The sequence below is a fragment of the Lycorma delicatula genome, chromosome 3 (genome assembly GCF_047948215.1).
Source record: "Lycorma delicatula isolate Av1 chromosome 3, ASM4794821v1, whole genome shotgun sequence".
In the NCBI taxonomy this organism is placed as follows: domain Eukaryota; kingdom Metazoa; phylum Arthropoda; class Insecta; order Hemiptera; family Fulgoridae; genus Lycorma; species Lycorma delicatula.
In genome coordinates, this window is record NC_134457.1 from 187,704,487 (window position 1) to 187,721,031 (window position 16,545).

The 16,545-nt window shown below is 30.5% G+C and overlaps 1 protein-coding gene and 1 non-coding gene across 2 annotated transcripts in view; both read right to left on the reverse strand.

Moving 5' to 3' along the window:
- LOC142321053 (uncharacterized) overlaps positions 1 to 16,545 on the reverse strand; it is a 660,534-nt gene that overhangs the window by 603,588 nt on the left and 40,401 nt on the right. The window lies entirely within an intron of this gene.
- On the reverse strand, positions 10,924 to 11,015 carry TRNAY-GUA (transfer RNA tyrosine (anticodon GUA)). The gene is given in 2 exon segments: positions 10,924 to 10,959; positions 10,979 to 11,015. It is a non-coding gene; the product is annotated as a tRNA-Tyr (tRNA).

A 16,545-nucleotide genomic window follows, 5' to 3' on the forward strand; every position in this document is an offset into this window, starting at 1 on the left:
AATTAAATGATTTGTATGAAAATAACGAGTAAAAACTTTACGTAATATAAAATTTGGTCAAATAGAAAAGCTCGAAACCAAACTAACAGAAGAAAACTTTTTTTTTCAACTTTGGATTGGGAATTTTGAATTAAAAGCGTCATGTATTTTGAATTATTAAATAGCAAACAAGATAACTTTTAACAGTGAAAAAAAAACCCGCCGAAATAGCTGTCATCAAACTTTAGCAGAATATTTTTGTAAAATAAAAAATAAACAATTTTTCAACAGATCACAAAAAACCCAGGTTCCTTGAAAATAAGACAATGAATGCAATAACACACAAATGCAATAACACATTAATTAAATTTGAAACTGAAACAGCATTTTAATCAAAAGATGAAAATTAACTGTAACCCAAAATATCTAGAGTTAAATGTTTGTCACTATTAGTTAATATTGTACCTATCTTTTATTATTTTTTAAAAGTAATTAACAAATATTTATCTTTTAGAAAACCAAGGAATAAATAAAAATATAAAAAAAAAACTACATACAGATTAAGATTAATATTATAAATTTCATAGGAAAGGTAAATCTGCCAATCTAATTCAGTTAAAGAAAAATCAAAATATAAAAAATGTAGGTTGTTAAAATTCTGTAGATTATAAGTAAAGAAAATTGCTCAGAAAAATTCAGCTCAAAATTAGATACGTTTTACGAATTCCAAGCAACACAAGTAAGATTTAAAAAAAAAAGCTATAATAATAGATAAATATATTTATACGGGGGGTGTGCACACGCCAAAGGGATTAGGTCCGGCCCCCGTGCGACTAGAGGGGAAGGTTTTTTAGCGGGTGCGAGCCTCGCACTGCCATCAGAGCGGCTTGGCGGCAGCTGGTAGAGTTTTTCTCTCCTCCTACGGAAAGAAAAAAAAAATTCTAGTAGACACAGTCAATTGTTTTTACACCTCAACTTTCACTGGATTATGAAGACATACCGACCGAAATGCAAATAATATTTTTGGTTTATGTTTTCTGACACAGAAAATATATTACATTAAGAAACTTTTGATATAACCTAAATAAATGTATGTCATACCAGAATGTCAGATATTTTGTTTATTTTAACTATGTTAATAAATTAGCATACTTTATGTTAACTTATGAAATAATTATTTTCAATTTTAAATGATGATACGAACTTTCATAATATTAAAATGTCATCTATGCTTTCTTATCCAATTAAAATTACATGATACGCATTATTTATATGTAAATACAATACCATATTTTATTTATTAATTACATAATTTACCCCACAAAAAGGTTTACATATTTAAATGGCTGTAAGTATCTAATTACTGACTAATTTGGCTGGATGTAAAACAAAACACTGAAGAAACCCTTATAAGATATCACAGTATTTCATGTTTATATAAACAAAATGGTATCTTTCAAAATAAAAATCGATCTTTAAGAGAATTCATACTACTCAATTACAGTAACCCTTCACAGATGATGTCAAAGAAGATTTGAAGATTTATTTATTTTTCGGTAACTCTTCTTAAGTTTTAGACCGTATTTAGATTTCAGGAATAAGAATTCTATTCACATACCCCTACTCAAAATGACACAAACAATTAAATTTGATGATCTGGAAGGACCAGTCCCTCCACTTTTTTAAAAAAAATTCACACACTGTTAAAAAAATACACGTTATTTAACAAAATTTTATAATGTTTCTGTAATATCCGAAGTGCCATCTTATAGAAAATAAAAAAAATTATCTCTACAATTGTGATATGCGGGTAAGAAATAAAAAAAAAACTAAAAAAAAAAAACATCTGTTAGCGAACTTGATGAATTTATATATATTAATTACCATAATCGTAACAGCATTTTAACGACCTGTCGCAGGTCAGAAGTCATTTCTAAAAATGACGTACCCCAAATTTAATAATAATAATAATATCTCATATGCCATCTTATGAGAGAAAGTGAGATCGAAGTTGTTTTCTGTTGCTGTCTTCACTGAACCGAATGTGTAGTTGTATATTATTACGGTAAGCTCGCCGTATGAGGGTAATATTCACGTTACATTTGACCTCCATTGTGTTCACCGTTCTGACTGGCTATCTAGTGAATATCACTACTCTCATAGAATGTAATTCTTACGAATTATGAATTATAAATTATTATTATTAATTATGACCTATTATACTTCTAGTATTTTGTACACGTCACCAGTGGCGGCTGGTAGCTAAAATTAGTAGGGGTGCTGCTCTAGAAATTTTTTTTTCTGGGCCTTTTCAAGGCTATGGTTAAAGTTTTCTGTGAAATAAAAAACCGAAAAAATGAATCAAATAGAATAATTAGAAGTTGGATGATAATCTAATCCTGCACTTTATCACATAAAAGAATGTGGTACACAATTTTTAAGCACATTGTGCTTAAAACCGGTATTCGGCATAACTGAATAAATAATAAAATGTCAATACAGATATGTTTTAGTATTATTAGCTAATTAAAATGTCCGCTTAAAAACACTATAATCCAACGGTGCTTAATTTAAATTTCTATGTGTACAGAAACAACACATAATTAGTTTTTCTAATAACCTTATCTTCGCCCTTCCAGCGTGTTTTTGGACAGATTTGGCAATCAGTCAGCCCTTGCTTTCCGCCATCTTCTGATCACTGATGAAAAAATAACTAAACTACTGTCATATTCCTTCCACCGACTAAAATAGAAAAGGGAATGAACAAGGAACATTCCAAACACACGCGGAGTAAAAAGAAAACTACCTTCCACCACCACGCCAGGGTCGGCACTGTGGGAACGATAGTGCTCTCTCCCCCTCGCAGCATCGCGGGCAGCTTCCTATGTGCGCATACGCAGAACAGCCAAACATCACGCCGCTGGAACAGTAAACCGCATAGTTGCATGCAAAGCTTTTTGTATCTTTTTCATAAACTGGTGGATGGCTAGGGATTGACCAGGGTTGGGTGATGACACATTAATTTTAAGGATTATATATTTTAAAAGTATAACGAAAGAATTAAAGAAAAAAGGACTCTTATCAAATATTATTGATAATATCAAGTGAAAATAGGGGGTGCTGCAGTTCCACAGTCCCTATACGAGAGTCGTCACTGTTCGACACAGCCATAAGAAAGCTTAGGAGAAATATTCTAAAGCAACAAAAATTTGTCCATTTTTGTAATGAAAAAATGCTTTATATTTACTGGTTTAAATAGTGAGAAGGGGAACATTCATAATATAGGGATTTGAATTTAGACATCACAAACCACCCTAAAAAAAAAAAAAAAAAAAAAAAAAAAAAAAAAAAAAAAAAAAAATTAATAATGAAAAAAAATCAATTATGGTAGTGCAGTGTTTTTTTCTTTTTCCTGTTTAGCCTCCGGGAATTACCGTTCAGGTATTACTTCAGAGAGGGTAAACGAGGATGATATGTATGAGTGTAAATGAAATGTTGTCTTGTAGTCTCAGGTCGACCAATTCTGAGATGTGTTAATTGTTGAAACCCTATCACCAAAGAACACTTGTATCCACGATCTAGTATTGGCAAATCCGTATAAAAGTAACTGCCTACATTTCTACTTTTCGAGTATCACTTATCAAAATGTAGAAAGAGTCTGATTTCATATTAAATAAAATTCCATGTTTAATATAAGAAAATAAATTATCGTATTTATTAATTTTGCTTTTTTTCACTTCAGTTTATTTACAAGAATTCTGAAGAATTTTCATCGGTACAGTTTAATACTATTTAAAATATTCTTGTTATTGATTATATTTATTAATATTATTATTAAATGATGTTCATATACATTTTAACTGTTTCTAATGAATGATGTACACGTCATAACATTTATAAATTAGTTTTTAGCATGCTTCATACTTTTACTGAATGTTAAAATAGGCCTACATTATTATTATTTTTAAATCCATTTTCAAGCATTCTTATTTAATATACCACTTCAGTTTCAAATAAATTTTTTTTCATGTTTGAGAAACTGAAGTTCCTTTTTTTTATTTTCCCTAAAATCGTTATGTACATACTTCTCTTGTAATTATAAAAAATCGATTTACCCAGTGAAGACGTACTACAGTTTATAGACACAGAAACTAACTACTACCAACCCATCATAACCTTTCTGGGTAAAAATTAAACAATTTATAATTAAGTTCAAGCGATGAAAGAAAAGATGGTTTAACAAGACTACATTATCATAATTAAGTTCTTTTGTTTTTTAAAACGTCATCATTTTATGATGACGTACAATCATTTTATGATTAAGTGAGTAATATTTATGTAATTTATAAAAAAAAAACCAAACCATCGATTTAAATTCTCCCCATTTTCAGGATAAATAAATTTTAAAATACATTTTCCATTTTTCGACTTCAATTAGAAAAAAAACATTTTTTAAAAGTTAGATTTGAAACAAATTCATTTCCAGTTAATTTTTAATATTTGAAATCCAATTTTTAGTTCGCAAATTGGAAATCTAACAAATAATTTGCTGCAAAAACTTTTATCAATGGTATCGCTATTTCCAATTACTGAGTCATATAAAAATTATTCTTTTTTGACGGAATAAAGTATGTAAAACATCTTTTTTTTCTTAACGTGTAAATTGCAATCTGTTCAACTAGCGAACAATAAGCAACTCCCCCACGGTCCAATGAGATAAATGTATGACAAGTAAATGAGGTGTCGTCTCTTACAGACTCAGGCCAACCATTCATGAAACGTGTGGTTAATTGAACATCAACTTTACCACGACACGGCACTCCAGGTATGGCGTGGTGTCTGAAAGGGGCATATAAAATAAAAGATTACTCTCAAAAAGAGCTACCGGTAGGCCGACCTGCCATGCCAGTATATAGCTGGTAGGCGGGAAGGCCTATTTGAGTATAAAGACACTCCCCTGGGTGGCGATATACCAACAAGTCGGTCCGGCCCAGGGGAGCTGAGAAAAAAAAAAACCACTAAAGTACACCGGTATCCGCAATTTACAATCAAAACCGTATAAAAGCAACTAACTTTTACTAGGATTTGTACCTCAGAACCTTCAATTACGAAATCAGCCGTTAAATAACTGAATTACTACTACGAGTTAACTACTAGACCAGTTCAGTGGGCATATCTTAAAGTATACAAGTTACGAGTAAAGGTCAGCTAACTTAGATTGATTTATTAACTTTTTTTGTCTTCGGTCATTTGACTGATTTGATGCAGCTCTCTAAGTTTCCCTATCTAGAGCTAGTCGTTTCATTTCAGTACACTTTCTACATCCTACATCCCTAATAATTTTTTTTTACATATTCCAAACGTTGCCTGCCTGCACAATTTTTTCCTTTTACCTGTCCCTCCAATATTAAAGCTACTATTCTGGGATGCCTTAATATGTGACCTATAAGTCTGTCTCTTCTTTTAACTATTTTTTTTCCAAATGCTTCTTTCTTCATCAATTTGCCACAATACCTCTTCATTTGTCACTTTATCCACCCATCTGATTTTTAACATTCTCTGTAGTACCACATTTCAAAAGCTTCTAATCTTTTCTTCTTAGTTACTCCGATCGTCCAAGTTTCACTTCCATATAAAGCTACGCTTCAAACATGCCCTTTCAAAAATCTTTTCCTGACGTTTAAATTAATTTTTGATGAAAACAAATTATATTTGTGATTGAAGGCTTGTTTTTCCTGTGCTATTCGTAGGACTTCAGTTCTTTCGTAGGACTTCATCCATGCCATTCCTTGTTTCTTCTAAATCTTTTTTACTCTCTGTTTTATTAACAAATTTATTTAAAACAGAAAGCTTGAAACTTAGTTTTAACTGGATTCTTATAAACATTGTTTTACATATATATATATATATATATATATATATATATATATATATATATATATATATATATATGTGTGTGTGTGTGTGTGTGTGTGTGCGCGTGTAACCTTTAGCTTCTGCAATGTGTTCGTCTACCAATTGTTATAATTAATTTTTTATACAGGTCTGCTCTATAAAAAAAAGAATAGAAAATTAATTATACGCCCTATAATATAATTTTTATTTTGAATAAAAGTGAAAATTATAAAAAAATCCTCTCACGATAGTTAAAAGAGAAAGGTATTACACGTATATAATAAAACTACCAAGTTTACCTTGAATTATATCATTTAACAGTTCAGATGTTTAGGAAATGTTAATATATAGTTTGAAAAAAAAAACATTATAGTTCCTATTTTCTCATATTTCTCTTCACATCTACAAGTATAAACCTATTTTTATTACCTAATATTTTTACTCTAATTGAAATAACTTTCAAGTAACGTTTTCCTGAGATAGTTGTGTAATATCTAATTTTGTATCTTTGAGATCTAACAGATTAATGTTATCCTTCTGTATTTGGTAAGTAGTCTACACTAACGCGTGTTAACTTTAAATTACAAAACAAAATTTTCACCAAACTTAAATTAATTTAATTCATTATTCCCATACAATTTATGTAAAACCACAATATGAATATCGTATACATCTATATTTTTTTAGATGATTTAAATTTGCCACGTAAGCTTCAAAGCTTGTACATGGGAATATGAAATGGAAATCTTGAAGCGTATGAAAAACGACATACCTGACCGGAATTCGAACCCGGGACCAGCGGATGAAAGACTGAGCGTTAATTCTCTGCCACAGAGATATGCTGAGATATATATGTTATCCCCATGGAGATTGACAATATATGAATAATAATAACAATTTAAAATTTTTTAAACTATTTAATATTAACATTTAGGTATTGTAATTTTTCGGATTAGATTTAAGAATTTTTATGTTGTGATTCATTCATAACTCAAGGCCATAAGAATTTTACGTATCCGATAGAAAATACTCTTAAAAAATACACTTTTTATGGTGTTTTTAAAATTATTAATTTAAAAAAAAATCCCGATACTACATACAAATTAAAAACTTAAAAAAAACATTATAAAAAAGAAATTATGATAAATAATTATAAACTAGATTGACGTATTTCATTGAAAAAAAAACAAAAAAACGAGACTATTGGTGAGAAAACTCATTCAATTACCGCCATCTGTCAGAATTATTAAAGGAAGAAAAACGGATAAACAAGTAAAATGTTACACCCTTTCCGACCAGCCGGTAGAAAAGAAGTAAGAAACAAGTCAAATAGATAATAATTTATCTATTTTATTGAGTTAACTGATAAAAAATCTATTATGATTGTCTATCAATTAATTTATTTGTTTATATATTTTTTTTAAATTTGCAGGAAAATAAGTTTTTAATGAAACTTGAAAGATTTTAATTACAATTAAAATTAATCTGTGTTACAAGTAGCGGAACATTTTACTCTTAACTGAACGAAAATCTTTATCTAACGTTTTACTATTTCAGGATAACTTTAACTAAAAGAAAAAAATCTGACAACGATGTAGTTGAACTTTTCCAGGATTATTGTTAAGGTTAAAATCTAACGCTTCTAAAATGATATATTTGAAAATTATTATTATTACATTTACGGCCAATAATGGATTATTTCTTGTTTCGGTTTAATAAAGTATTTTCTCTCTGGTTTCAATGTATTTTTTTTTAATAAAAGTTAAAGTTTTTAAACTCTTCTTTACGATACGTTGATATTGATTTTCTTTAATTAAACTATCTGCAAATTTCATTACAAAATTGTATTTGTTTTTCCGCCAATTTTAGGAAATTATTTTAATTCAAAACAAAAAAGTTGAGCTTCTGAAACACAATTTTTTTGTTTTTTACAATACTTACTAAAAACTGACTGGAAATATAGGGCTGAGAACTGTTTTATTCAATTTTTCAGGTCAAAATCCATATGAAACTATCAAATTAATTTAAGTATACTTCATTTTATCATTGAAGAACAAATCAGGGCGATGATTTTTTGCAAGCTATGACTCGAAAGCAGTGTTTTCTAATCAATATTAATATTAATTCTATACTTTATATTCTTTTGCAGAAAATTCCTGAAATTCTTACCGCTTTTTCAAACGATATTCTGTAAATACACTAAATTTTTATATCATATCGTATTTAAAATTGTTAGATTTGATTATAGTTTCTATTGATTAGATTGAAGTAAGAATGGTTTGTCTAGGAGTAAGTCACTTATACTGATTTGAATACTAGATCGTGGATACCGGTGTTCTTTGGTAGTTGGGTTTCAATTAACCACATATCTCAGGAATGGTCGATCTGAGATCGGACAAGACTACACTTTATTACATTCATACATATCATCCTCACTCATCCTCTGGAGTGGATACATATCATTCTAACCTTATAGTGGTTCTAGAGGCTAAACAGAAAAAGAGATAAAAAAGAGAGAGGAGTAAGTTAACAAATCTAACTTAAGCCATGGGTTTATGAGTTATTTTTTCCTGTTTTTTAGGTATTCACAAGAAAAGGAAAAAGTTGACCTAGGAATACACGAAAAAAAATTGGTTAAAAAGTATTCAGTAAATAAAATAAAAATGTTTTCAATTTTTGGGGAAAGGAGAATTCTGGGGCAATTTTTATTTTAAATACTAAGATAAGAATGCACGCATCTATGTTCATATAAAGTATGCCGTAATGTAATGCAAGATTTTGAGAAATTTTTGACCCCCAAAAACCAATTAACCCTAGCCCCTAGATATATTCATTCCGAAGTTTTACCAGAAAATTGTCCCATACATACGAGTATGTATACAGTCAAAAGTTATTAAGCTTCAAACACGCCAACTACGTACCTACGTGCGTACGTATATACGAACATTACGAATACACCCAGTTTTTTAGTTTTTTGGGTTCCTTGGGTCATGAAACGTCGGGAAATGAAAAACCTCATACCCCATTTTTTTTACTGATTACTATATTTTCCTTCTTTCTGCATAGCTCTAGAACTATTACGCCAGGAAAGTAAAATTGATTTTTTAAATATTTTACTACATTTGGAAAACTAAATTTTATTTTTAATCTTGAAATTAAACTAAATGAAAAAGGGAAAGCAAATATGGTTCTTTTCTTATTTCACGTAAATTTAAATTAAATATTTTTTTATGTATTTGTTATGTACAGTTTATTATTGAATGTTATAATAATTTCATCGCAACATTTAACAATTCGTTTTAATCAACGGGTGTTAAGAGAATGCTGAATAATTAAAGGATAACACAGTAAAGCTTTGTTCCCAAATCCCGATATGCTGTACATCAAACCGATTTACTGCTTTTATTATTACGTCTTTATTTCATTTATGCAGAGGGAATATTACCAGTAATAGCGATCGATAATACAATAACCGTTTGTCAAATTTAGATGCTAAAATAACAAGCAGAATAGTCACCTATATACCCATTCATTTGTGTTCTATTTTCGTGGGTAGATGCAGCTCATAGTTAGATTAGCCTTCATCATTGATAAAACAAACAATCTTGTTAAAATAGTGATAAGGGGCCAGGGATTGATTTATTATTGGTTTGGTTTATTCTGTCCTCATAAGTCAGAGGATTTATTAGACAGGGTTGAATTCAAGAGAACCGCAGATTAAAAAAAGTTGACTTTTCTAGCTTGAAACTAATTAACGAATAAATGAACAGATAGATAAAATAATCTAATAATCTCTAATTTTAACCTCGAATTTTTTTATATTTTAAATATCTATTATGTAAATTTTTCAATAAATATCTATTCCCATGACATGCATAATATGAATGCCGTTCTGTAATGATATGAATTCCGTTGTAGAGCCGTTCTGTAAAACGGGTCTACTTTACAAAAGACATTTTATCTGTCATTGATTTATTTTATTTTATTTTATTTTTGATAAATTTCCCAATTAAAACTAGGCAAAGAAATCGCAACCTACTATTTTGTTTTTAGTTATTCAAGACTAAAAAAGTTTTACTTAAATTAATTAGAATTTTTTTCTTTGTTGTTGATATCGCTTGTGGGTAGGATATGGGAAATGGAATTTCCAAGTGTATGACAAATGCTATTACCTAATCGGAACTCGAACCCTGCACTTCCGGATGAAAGGCCGAGACACTACCACTCCGCCACGGATATCGACATACTTGTTTGAAATAAAACTTAACATAATTACTTTGAAATAATGAGTTGCAATTTTATCAGTGGTTTTTATTCTTAAAAAGAAGTTTCAAATTTTATTTTATAATTTCTTCGTAACTGCTCTCTATCAGTGATATCTACAATTGATAAAAAAGTATCAGAAGTAATTAAATTTGTAAAAAAGTTATTTTCAATGAATAATTTAACTTGACTATTCCAAAAAAATAATATTTATTTCTTTGAAAAATATCTATTTTCAGTCAGTAGTGGTAATAATAAGAATAATAAAAATTAATTGAAAAATAAATTTTATTTCATGCAATACTATAAGCTGGTGTATAGCAAAAACATTGGTTTAATTTACCTCTCCTGTTGACACGACGTATATATAAATATATTGATGTGTATTTATAGAGATGTATTTATTTATTACATTTATTCATTTTTTTGAATAAATAGGGTAAGCTCTTATAGACAGCTTAAATTGTAATATTAGACTACCTTAAAACTTCCTTTACAAAAAGTTTTCTTAAGATGTAAAGTACTTCCGAGAAGCACTAATTTGTAAACTTATTAAAATCCTTTCTTCTTTTGTCATTTATTGATATTTTATACATACTTTTTCCTCGGCGTCTACTAATGATTATTTATTAATAATCTTGATGACCATACCGTATAAATGGAAATCCATAAAACATTATTAGTCTAATAAAATAAAAAATAACGGAATGAAAAAAAAATTATGTATATTAAGAAAAATAATAATGTCCAATCAAAAATAATAAATACTGCATCAAAAAAAATTTCTCCTCCGGGCCGGATTTGAACCAGCGACCTATGGATTACTGAATATTTTATGACACTACAGTCCACCGCTCTACCAACTGAGCTACCAGAGGATAGCACAAAAGCGACGTTCCCTATTCTGATAGAGTCAATAACGCATAACATTTCATCTTCAGCAAATTACCCACAACGTACGTATGTTTATACATTTATACACAAGATTACTGCATATTTTCATTTTCATCAGGATAAATTTAAATGAGCGTTAGTTGAGAACAACTGATCTTCAGAATTATACTATTTAACACAATCCATGGGATAAAATTATCCATAAGAAGTGCTCCCAAACGAGATTATTGTTTAATAAATTTTCATATGGATTCCTGATACAAAAATATTGAATAATTGTGGGTGAAATATTTTTATCAAATTTTTGGACTATGAATTAATTTAAGTACCGTATAATCTATCAAACAGATTAATCATTTATCTAACAAGGCTTATTTTTTTCACTTAATTTATTCTCATGAATTCATATGTGCGAGCGCGGAAGCGCGCGGGCACGCGTGTGTGTGAACATAATATTATATAAAATGGTAAAATAATTTAATAGATTCTTATAGGCTGTCTTTGTATTAAAACGACTAAGCTGAGAAAACGACAAAAATGACGTAAAAAATAGAAACTACAGGAACATTACACAAAAATACATCGTTAGAAAAGTTAATTTTTTTTATTCTATATTAATACTAGCAGACTCCGCAATGCTTCACAATTGCTAGATTTGAGTATATATATAGATTAAATGAACACAATTCAAAGTTTGATAAAACATTAAAAAAATGAACATTACGGAACTTCACGGAATTTAACCTTTTCCCCTTCTCAGCTTCTCAACTTCTCTTTTTCCTTTTTCCCTTCTCAGCTTTATCCTTTCGCCCTTTCCCCCTTTTCTTTCCCTTTTTTCCTTCTCCACCTTTTCCTCTTCCCTTCTTCACCTTTTCCTTTTCCCATTTCCCTTTCTCCATTTTCATTTTTACCATATTTCATTTTCCTTTCCCCTATTACCCCTTTACTTCTCCCATTTCTCATTCCTTTATTTCCGTTTCCCGCTTCCTCTATCCTGCTTTCCATTTCCTTTTCCCCGTTTTTCCCTTTTTTCTTTTTTCCTGTTTTCCCTTCTTCCCTTTTTATCTTTTTACCCTCTTACCTTTTTCGATTTTTCCCTTTCCAATTTTTCCCTCTTTCCCTTTCTCTCTTTTTTCCACGCGTAAATCGGTCCAGTAGTTTTTTAGTCTATAGCGGACACACATATCGGAAACATCGAAATGAAATCGTAAAGTATTTGGTAAGGCGTGTGTTGCTTTTACGTCCAACAGTTAGTGCTATTTTTTTTGTTTCTTTTTAAAACATGTTTTTACCTGTGACAGGTAAAAAAACACGTGCGTATTTGAATGCAACGATGTGTCAAAATTTCAAAGCAATCTGTGAAGAACTTTCGGAGATTAAAGTTTCTGAACAAGCGAACATTTACATTTTTATTTACGTAAATAATAAATAACAATTGGAATTAGAAACCTGCTAATACTAAATTGAGATATATATATCTGCACGCTGCTATACTATACTGAGTTATGATAGTACCCAATACCACACCTGAGTATAAAAATTTTTAATTCAAGTTTCCTAAATTTAGATTGTAAAGGTAAAAATTATTAAACTTTGTAATATAAAATTAGTATCTCTTCTAATGTAATACTTCTTGCCCAATCATACAGTACAATTTTATTACAAAGTACAACTGAATAGAGAGAGTTAAGTTACTTTGATTCAACTTTGTTAAAGAGCCAGCCACCGTGGCGCGAGTAGTAGCGTCTCGGCTTTTCATCCGGAGGTCCCGGATTCGAATTCCGATCAGGCATGGCATTTTCACAAGCTACATAAATTGTCATTCATTTCATCCTATGAAGCAATAGCTAACGGTGGACTCGGAGGTTAAACAAAAAAAATCTGTGTTAAAGTGTATTCGTTAATTTTTATATAGGTTTAATATTTCGATTGTGCTAAAAAATATAAAATATAATAATAATGTTAAAAAGTTATTTTATATCAGAATAAACCATTCTTGGAAAAACATCTACAAATCATGACAATTAATAATTTAACAGATCTGCAGTGTAAGTTTGTAAAAACAATTTAGCTTAACAATTTTTTTATCTTCAAAATGAAAACATTAGTAAAATTAGAAATATTACCCAATTAACAAAATAATTTATCGTAATAAGAAAACACAGTATGTTTTAGTACCGTATCTGCTGTGAGTAAGTCAGTATACGTGCGCTGATGTGTGTACACATAATGTCCTGCGGTTGCAAGTGGCCGAAACAAAAAAAAGTGTTGTTTTTATCTATAGCAGAAGGTAGGCTCGGCATTATTATTCTCATAATGTAGTGGCTTCTCTAGTACGTGAGGTTACAAGATGAGTATGATTAACTCTTCCTACAGAATAACACCAAGTTATTTTATTTTATGATGTTGACCGCTGAAACTGCTTTTAGTAAGTTATTACTTCACATAAAAGAAACTTGGACTAAATCCGTTTTATCAAATCAGAGTAACAACAGTAATAATAATAATAATTTTATATAACATAAAATAGTTATTTGCCAAACCAATAAAGAATATGGACTAAAATAAATCGAGAAAATGTAAACAAAATAATTTTCTATTTACATTAAATTAAAATCTCATTTCAAAATATTACACGATTCAATTAAAAACACGTTAATGAATATAAATTACCAGATTTATTAAATAATTTTTTTTATTTTCTTACATTTTTAATTTTTTTACATTGAATTATTATAGGTTTGGATCTCATACAAAAAACACATCACACTAAAACACAAAACTATTTCTATTAGAAATCTGATGAATTCAACAGGATATGTATGATTATATTACCAACTGGCATGATGGATGAACGTTAACCAGAACAATAAAAGAGTTCATTTTGTCTGATGCGACAACTATCTCAGACAAATAGAAAGCGAACGACGGTATTGAGAAAATACTCTCATAAGCATAATACGAACTATACTCACTGTAGGGTCTATTTACCCCGAGAACTTTGTAGAATAGCAGACAGCGATTCAACACAAAGTGTGAATCGCTGTATGCATCCTTGAAATAGAGAAATAAACGTGTATGTGACCATCAGTAAGGATCTTGAACATTCCTCTTAGTGTAAATATTTTTGGCAGTGATTTATTTGAACAGATATGGCACGATCTAGATGTATATAAATGGATTAAGCACTGAAACGTTGAAGTTGTTCGTTTCTTGGTCCGTTAGCGCGGAGCGTCCCCCCATTCGCCCTTACACATCAACTCGGCCTTATGATGCATGCTGTAAAATCAGAGTTAAAGATGTTTAAACAAAATCTTTACCGGTTATCTGTATTGATTAAACATTTGTTATTAAGTTCTTATCATCTATTCCTGTGCAAATTATAATTATATAAACTGTTAAAAGAGGGGGAGCGAAATATCACTTCATCTGAAAGTATATAATACATTTTTGTTGTTTCATTGATATTTGTTTAATTTTTCGGAACTGTAAAAAAGACAATGTCAGTTCTAGCCCCAGCAGCGTCGGAACTTGCCCGAGCTAGTTTTCATTTAAAAAGACACCCCAATTTAAATGAGTCAAAAAAATATCAATGATTTTTTGGTATCTTCATTAGAAATCTCAAAGAATTTATGAATAATTAACCTAAAAAAAAAAAAAAAAATAGTTAACTTTAAAACCTAACTTAATCAGAAAATGCAATTTAAACTTGGTTAAATATATTATTTTCATAGATTAGTGACGGGAAGGGTAGCTCTCCAGCTGAGGGGTGGGCTGGCTATCCAGAAGAAGATGTCGGCGTGTCCTGATAACGCGAGGATGACGCCGGTGAGATGCTCCTACAGGGGGCTAGACAGGGAGAGCAGGCTGCTGCCACGATACCCTGAAGTGACTGAGTGATGCTTAATTGCCGGACTGGTTGCCTTGGGGGTGTTTCCAACCGGAATAAAAACATATTATAAACCTGGTTATTATTTAGGTAATATTTATTCGGTTAATAAACGAAAGTACTGTCATGAGTGTATAAATTGAATTTGTGCATACAAAAAATAAAAAGTAAAACAAACAAAAAATTGGTTTTGCTTATTTAATGCAGTGCTCAAAATTTTCTGCCTGCGCCTGTTTGTATGGGTGTGAGAAATTTGTTTGCTATCTCCAGTTGTGCGTTCATCCTTTTTTTTTTTACTGTCCAAAATGTTAAAAATATTTAAGAAGTGTAAATTATTTGCTGACCAAATTCTTCTATTTTAAATGGATTTCACCTTTTATCTCTTCTCTAGTTTTTTTACTAGAAGTATCTCTTTATTTAAATAATAAAGCTGATGCACTAGCTTTCCAAATTGTGTCACTGAAGGGAAACTTCAAATATATCATAGGCCATTTCTTTATAATAAAATAGTAGCAGTAACCCTACCACAGTTAATCAGAATGTCAATTTTAAAATTACATGAAATTAAAATCAAAGTCCGAATATAAATTTCGATCGAGTTGTTCCAAATATGTTCTTTAAAAAATTTAGGATGTATATTTCTTGACAAACCGTACTTTTGAAACAATAAAATAAACCATAATATTTTTGTTATATTGGACTTCTTTGGATGTTAAAATTAAGGTGCTCTGTTAGATACGAGGGTTATTGAATCTAATACAGTAATTAATTAATAACTGAATATGACATTGCATGCATAAACACATGTGACAACGGTTTTTTGAGGAATTGCAGCGACACATCGTTAAATTTTACTCTGCAATTTGAGAATGGTGTGAAGATGAGTTATGTACCTTCATCCTTAATGTACCCTGACAAGAAAAAGGCAGGTAGGGACCGAGGGGCCACAACTCTTTCGAAATCACTTGTTCATGAAAACACTAATCCAAGAAACTGTTGGCTGTATGAACCATAGCATTGTTCTTTTGAAACCACGTGTACTCTAGCCAGTTTACAGGTATAGTATTTACAAATTGTTGCACCATCTCTATGTAGCGCTCATTATTCACTGTGCCATGAACGAATGTCAAGAAGATTCGCCTACGTGAAATTACACGCCAAATATCCAATTTTTTTCGTGCAGAGGTGACTCGTGCTGCTGATCTGGATTCTCCGCATATAAAATGCATGAATTCTGGGCCTTCACGTATTCATCAAGGTGGAACCATGCCTCGTCAGACCAAAACCGATCATTGAGTTCTTCCCTATCCGGCGTTACAGACGACACAAATCACTGACACAAAAGCTACACATTTTCCCGGCAACAACTTGTGAACAACACGAACTCTATACGAATCCAAGTTTAAACACTTGCGCAATGCCGTGTGGATACTACCAAAGAAGAAACCAGACTGGCTAGATAGGCGTCCACAGACTTCTTGGGACCTACATAATATGTAGCTTGCACGTCGATCAACTTTCCTGGTGTTAGAACGTTCGGTCGACCACTTTTGGGTGCATTGCCACGTTCCCTGTTTCTTGAAACTTATCGTACAGTCGCTTGACGGAGAACTTGTTTGGTGCAT